Genomic DNA, 7,775 nt, shown 5'->3' on the forward strand with positions numbered 1-7,775 from the left:
CTTGACCACATATATCTGATCTGGAAATTTTAACTGCAACTCTGGTGGCATTGTCTATAATTATCTGTTGGTGTGTTTTTGGATGGATGAGTTCTGGGGAACTTTAATTTGGTGTGTAGCGAAGTTGGTAAGAAGTTTTCTGAAAATATGCATTTTATTTTCTGAAAACACTACAATGACATAATCATACATGTACAAGTTTTCCATTTGAGTTTGATGAATTTCTCTGTAATATTTTGATCTATTTATTTTGTTATTTGTGTTTCTATTTGAGTTTTGTTACACACTGAGCTTGTTAGCTCACCTTTCTATATTCGACCTTTTAGGTAATCAGCAAATTTAGGATCGGATGGTGTGTTGGAGCTCGGATTATTTTTTAGATTAATTTAATAAGATAGTTTACGTTTTTAAATATTTTGGACTGTAAATTTGTTTTTTGACTTTATTTTTAGATTTTGTTTTGTTATTCAGATTTTGGTGTTTTTAACTTTAAATTACAAAATCGTACAATTTACTAAACTAAAACTCTAAAAATTTCTGCTGCAAAATTTAATGTTAAATTAAGTGCTTTTCCGAAAATAAATAAGTTTTGCACGTGTGTTTTTCTGAATAACATGTTAGAGTATTCAAAAATAATATAATTTGGAATCACATGGTTTTTGAAACTAGATTTCAAATTCTAGGTTTTCTTTTCTTTTAAACAAACTAATGTAATTCCTCTAGATTCGGTCGTAACGTCTAGGCCGAGTTTTGGGGTGTTACAATATATATGTGTTACAATATAAATGAATGAACAAATATGATTTTTATATATCACAATTTTAGCACCACCCCCAACGATTTCAAAAGATTTATGCTGGTTGCTCTTCTTATGTAAGCTAGAAGCTAATGATTCTTGGAAAATACAAAGATGTTTCATCTCCTTGTAAGTCTGATAACTTTGCATGTTAAGAGTAAGGATGCTATGAAGTCTATGGGTAGTAAGTTACAAATAATAAGCCTTACATGAGGATTTTCTATAAAAAAAATGTTAGCAATTTATCTGTAAATGTGTTTAATAGTGAATTCATGTTCTTTAAGCAATTGTTGCTACTGGTTCGAACTGGATGTCTGAATCTAGAACTAGTAGCTACGGTAGGTGAATATCAAGTGAGTCCTTAATATTGACTCCTACAAGTCTTTCTAGATAAGTCTCTTGTGATCGATGTTTCATGAATGATTGCTGGAAAATAAATATGTATTCCTAACTGCCACCGGACGTACTAATGTTCAGAGTGTGAATACTGCAACTAAATATATAAAATTAAGGTGGTGTCCGCAAGTCTACGAGTCAGGTTGTAATATAGTTTTTACAATGAAATCAGTAAGTTCTCAAAGGATCATACCTAAGGGAGGCGAGTACTAAAATAATATTAAACTAAACGTAAATAGATCTTATTAGTACTTTAGATAAATTATATTACGACAAAAAATAAAGTAAAGAATTTAGGTTTTATAAGAAAAGAATAAAACATGCATAAAATAATGAAAATGAAAAACTAATGTGTAACTTAACCAAATCTAAGCATGGGTGATTAGCTCGCTTCAGTGGTCATAACTAATTTCAATTTTTGATTTTTACTCAATCAACTAGTTGTTACCCTAGCAAGATCTCTCAATCTTCCACTAAACTAACAAGTCGTAAGAACTACTTATCTGTCGACCTCACATTTCAGATCGGATTGGGGTAAGGGCTTCACAGATAGACAATGCCAATTTTGGGTTAATTCTCATCTAGATGACTTACTAGGGTTGTCAGGCTTAGGGTTTAAGTTCTTCCTATCCTAAATAATTGATTCCCTAAAAAAACCCTATATAGATGCTAATTAATCACACCTCAACTCACTAATCCCCTATAAAAGGATTAGTTCATCACGGGTCTCATAAACAATATAAATTTGATAAAGAAAGCAAACATGAATAACGAATCAAGAATAAAAGTTTAAGAAGAAATCCTGATTATATTGATTGATTGAAGCGCAAAAATTTACAAAGTGTTTGGTTGAATCCACAAATCCGATTCTCCAAATGTCATGAACGAAAACAAATTGAAATAAATCCTAAGTTTAAAAAAATAAAAATTGAAAACTAAATTGAAAGAAAAATTTTAAGTTACAGAAGAGGTCCATTCTCAAGTGTTTAATGAGCCCTATTTATAATGTTAGGGTTGGTCGTCGTCCTTAGCCCTAGGTCGGCTGGCATTTTTACATTAATTTTCATTGTGTGGACCGAAACACCCTCAGCTTGTTAATGCTTTCACATACAGGGTCAATGTCACGGCATCCACTGTTTGTGTCGCGACACTGAAGGCAATTTGCTTGGCTCAGGCTCAGCTTCAAGGGTATGTTGCAACATTCACTAGCTATGTCACGACACCAAAGGTAGACTTGGTATTTTGGTACTCTGTTCACTAAGTTGCGACATTGAACTCCTTGTGTTGCAACATTACGACCAACCTTGAGTCTTCATGCCTTTGAATGGTGTCCTACATACTTACTAAGTAAGTTAGTCTTCCCTTAGGCCTTTTTCGGACCCTAAGGTCATAAAACGACTTAATTACACTTTTTATTAAATGAAAACTAAGATTAGAAAAACTAAATAAAACATAACAAATTTGCTCATATTTAAGCCCCATAAGTATGAAAACTAGTTTAATCTGCTACAACGAATTGCGACAGATCAATTTCTGATATAGGTTATTGTTAGTGTAGAATATGATAAATTATATGTATAGTTGTATGAGCAACTATGTGTGTGTATGCTTAGAATGAATGTTGTGTGATGTGATTGTATTGATGCGTATGACGCATGTGTTGAAGTATGATTTGGTTAAAAAAATGAGTTAGCATACCTGAATATTGTTTATATTGGATATGTGATGTGAGATTAAAAATGTTTAGGAATGAGGTGTATTTGAGTGTGGAGAGGTTGTGATGTAAGTTTTTTCATCGTAATGGTATTCAATAAAGTCCGTCAGGACAGAAAACATGAATTCTGATATGAAAATTCTAAAGAAAAGTCCATGGTCATGGCATATTTTGGAAAAGGCAGATAAGCCAAATTTATCGACTGGGTTCTCTGTGTGTCCCAGGGCAGATAAGCAAGTTGTTATTTCAATTCAAGTTTTAATTGATTTAATCAAGATCTCCAAAGATTTAATGAATTTCAACTGATTTTTAGCTTGAAAATGGTAGATCTCGTAAGACTAAGCTAAGCTACTATTTTAAAGTGACTTCTAACTCATTTTGATCTAATTAAAAGTTATTTGATCTTAATTTAACCAATCCTTAAGGAATTTAAACAAATTGAACATTTTCCCCTTTCAAATGTTTATATAAGCTTGATTTATTAGAAAAAAATATATATCCTTGTAATTAGATAAAATTGATGGTTTAAATATGAAATTAAATGATATTTAGAATGTTTGAAATCGAAATTAAGGATTAGAAATGAGATTGAAGTGATTAAACATCTATTTTGACAAAACTAGCTAAGTTTTTAGTATTGTGAATGAGAGGCTTGGATATGTGATTTTTGAGTGATTTAGTTGTGTTTTCTGCTGTTTGTAATGCCTTTGAATTGTGTTGTATGTGTATGTAAATGGCCAACTCAATTGGAAGTCTCTGCAAGCAAGGACGAAAGCAAGCAAAAGCTTATTTGAGTTTTGGCTTTGAAGCAAAGCTTGATCAAGGTGAGTGGTCTGCTGTGTTATGATTAATGCACAAATCGATGAGCTAAAATGAGACCTAGGTTGTCTAATCACCTAATCTAAGTCCCAAGAGTAAGTGTTCTTACTTGAGCTTGATATTTTGCAAATAAAGCCTACATGAGTTGTGTTATGCTTAAGTGTGTGATATGATTATATGTGCGTTGAGTATATGTCTAAACATGACTTGAATAGTTGGTTTTATGCACACACATATAATATGAAAGTGTATGTGGCTCAATGAGCAAGTTTTTGCACTTGAGAGTGCATGATATGAATATGTGAAAAGTGATGTGAATGTGATATATGTGTAAGTGTGCATAAACCAGAAAAAAATGTGTGAAAATGATATATTGGCCTTGTGAAAATTTGAAAACATTGGATATAGTTGGCATGAATTTTATTACTTATTTATATGCTTTGATATTGGGACATGTTTGGAGAGATAAGGAAATGTAGAGCATTGCTCCATTCATTGGGATCTGTCAGTGTGTTGGAGAGTGTTAGCTTAATGCTACACTTACTTGGGACATGTAAGCTCTTTTGAGTCATGGTGTGATAGAGATCCAAGTATCCAATTACAGGTATTTGTATACATTTTCATATTCACAAGTTCCCAATGTATCAACATGATATGATCTTTGAAAATACTAAGTGATAAATTCATTTAGCATGCTTACTTTTAACTCTTATTGATAAATTTGTTTAGCATGCTTGTTTTTAACTCTTATTTTTGTGATTTGTTGTAGCATCTTAAACACTCATCGAGCTTTTTTAAGCTCACACTCTTTATGTTTATTTTATAGAGAAATAACTTGAGTGGAGTGGTGAAGTGAGCAAGCTTGTGATCCCAAGGTAAAGCATCTTGATTGTGCATGTGAGATGGTTTATTGGTTAATAAGGGATGGTAATGTGGGTGCATATTTGAGGGATTAGGATTTAGTTTTTGTTCTGGTTTGTAAATGAACTTTCCATGGATTGTTTAAGGACTTTTATAACTAGTTTTTGGATGTTTTGATTGCTTGGATTTGTTGCAAGAAGTATACTAGATGAATGGTTAGGTTATATGTTGGTTAGTATACATGTACTTTAGAGAATTGTGGTTAGAAATGATTAAATGACTTGTTGAATGCTTGGACAGATGCAAAATGACCAAATGGTAAGGTATGTACCTATACTGCACTTTAAATTGCCTTATATGTAAATTTGGTATGTTAAGTAATTGAATTAAGACTTACGAAAGCATGCTAGTATAGGAGATTGGATTGGATGCCAAAGTATGTTAATGTCTGATCTCGTATGATTGAACATGATTTATACGATCCATGTATGCCATATGCCATGTTAGAATAGGTATTTTGGCAAGAAATCACGAAAGGGTATGTGTATTTGAGTGTTAAAGTGTCATATGCTAAAGCTGCATATGTTCTGTAATATACTGCACTTTATCTTTGTGACGAGCCTCAACGACGTGGCAATGAGAACCCGTCGTCAGGATGTTGTTATCATGTCTTTGAGACGAGATTTCCCTTCCAAGCAATGTCATGACGTGATTTTTCGCGTCGCATCGACATGGTTACTGAATGAACTAGACATGTTTTGTTAACTTTACAATTAAGTCTTGATTTCTAAGCAATGCAAATGGAGGCCTTAAACACCACGAAATATTTTGAAAATTTACATGACAAGGTTTTGTACGTTGAATTGTAAAATGCTATCTTCAATTTCATAAAAAAGTTTACCGAGATATTTTTTTTAATTTACATTTTAGTTATTAAACTTTATTTTTAATTTTTTTATTATCGTTTTTAACTGGATTTTTCATATATGGTTTAAAATAAAATTCCCATGGAACTTTTTTGATTAATTTAATGAATTATGAGTATTTTGCATATATTTTGTAAATTGACATTTTTACCCCTAATATTATTATGTTGTACTGTGATAGACGAAGCATGTTTTAGGCTTTGTATGGTTAAAATTACTTGACTATGTAGGTATTTGATTGGTATGATGAGTGGTTTGTGGTGTGATTGGTGATTGGTGATTGGTAAGGAGAGTCATGTAAGTGGATAATGTGATGTTTCGAGTTCGAGTCGATTCATCTTGGTTGAGTTTGGGGCGCCACAATACTATTTAAGTTTATTTGTGTAGAAGTAATTATTAGTTTAAGCTAACCTCCCTTGGATAAGACCCTCGAAGTACTCTTAGTACTTCATTGTGCTAACAAACTATATTACAATTTGACCTGTACACTTGCAGACACCGCCTAATTTCCTATATTTTGTAGCAATATACACTCTATCGACGTTAGCCCGTAGGGAGACGATCAAACAGCCACTCACAGCCAATGCTATTCTAGCCTGTTATGCAGGACCTAATCCAACAACTTATTAATTTGCTAAATATTGGAAATAGCGGAATGACTTAGCCAGAGTTTGCCTACACAAGGCAAGTAGGCGCAATAAAAAGTGGGCTAATCAGAATCACAGAGATGTGCAGTTTTAGGTTGGTGACTCAGTTCTTGCTAAATTGCACTTGATTTTGCGCTATATTGGCTTGGACAAGGGGCTTGTGCAACAGTATGAGAGACATTTCAGAGTTCTGAAGAGAGTAGGCGAGTGACTTACAAGCTAGAGTTGCCAGCAAAACTAAGGTTCATTTGGTGTTCATGTTCATTTGGTGTTCCATGTCAGGATGCTTAAGCCTTTTCATGAGGATCAAGAGGATCCAAATTGAGGCAAATCTGAATGAGCACCAATGGTGTAAATGTCTCCTATGACCGTGATGTCGAGTGCATCATGATTGAGTGATCCGACGAAAGTATTATAGGCTGAGGCTTTATGAAATTTCTAATAGAAGATAGACCAATTCCATACCGAGGATGTGACGAAGGCGTAGTGAGAACAGGTGAGGGAGAATGTCACGGGTCGCACAAAGGAGCCTGCAATTGATGCACACATTTCAGATGCTTCATGTTCCCTTGGGGTCATTTGGCCCGACAAGACTGACCCATTGCTTGGAAGAGTCTCAACGCCCATCTACTTAGATCCTAGTTAAAATGTAAACACTTCAGTAAATTGTATTTTACCTGGATAATTATTGTAAATCTTAAAGGATAAGCATGTATAGAATTTAAGTCTATTAGGACTCTCTTATTGTAGATGGGAACCAATCTCAACTATTTATGTAATTCAATCTGTATCGTTGGATCTGGGAAAGCTCAACTATAAATAGAGTCATCCTTGTTCATTTGTAATCATTTCATTCTTGAGTTAAAGAATACTTTGACAACATTTACTCAAACACTTGGTTTGCACTAATATTCTTTTAGCTTTTCTGTTCGTTCGTGGTTTCTTTCTCTTTCGAGTTTGCTTCTGCTTTGCTTCAGTGACTTAGAGAATTTCTACATGAATTCTCAGTTTTCGAGAGTAAGGATAACTTAGGCAGATTTGAACCCAAGAAATTGCCTAAGGCTGTGCGGTTTGCCAGACTAAAGTTCTAGCACCGTGACACTAACATGTAGTATAAACATGTGAACGTAGGTACCTCTTTGTCTAATAATGCCCATAACCACACTAGTCTGCTTCAAGATTGACCTTATAAAAACCAAGTCGTACCATGCATAGAGAGGGTTTAGTCTCCTTAACCTAAAATGTGAGATACTTACATATTAAGAAACACGATACTCATTAGCAACATGTTCATTAGTAGTGAGTCTCTCCATAACAATCTTACATAAGATGTGTTCAGTTGCCATCTTGTTAGTAGTTTTTCCGTACCAAATTATGTTAAACCATTAGTAGCTTTCTTTAACTATTGTCGAAACTAACAAATAACGAGTGTTCTTCGACACCCCATTTACACACTCTACAAGGATAGATGTCATATGCCTATATTATTGGCTTTCATCGTATGATTGCACACACTGCTTTGATCAAAGGATTTCCATTAATGTTCATGCTTTTTTGTCCACTGCTTTGATAAGGTTTACCATTTTGATAGGATTTGGGATGAATTAACTTATACA

Source organism: Gossypium raimondii, chromosome 12, assembly GCF_025698545.1.
Source record: "Gossypium raimondii isolate GPD5lz chromosome 12, ASM2569854v1, whole genome shotgun sequence".
Classification (NCBI taxonomy): domain Eukaryota; kingdom Viridiplantae; phylum Streptophyta; class Magnoliopsida; order Malvales; family Malvaceae; genus Gossypium; species Gossypium raimondii.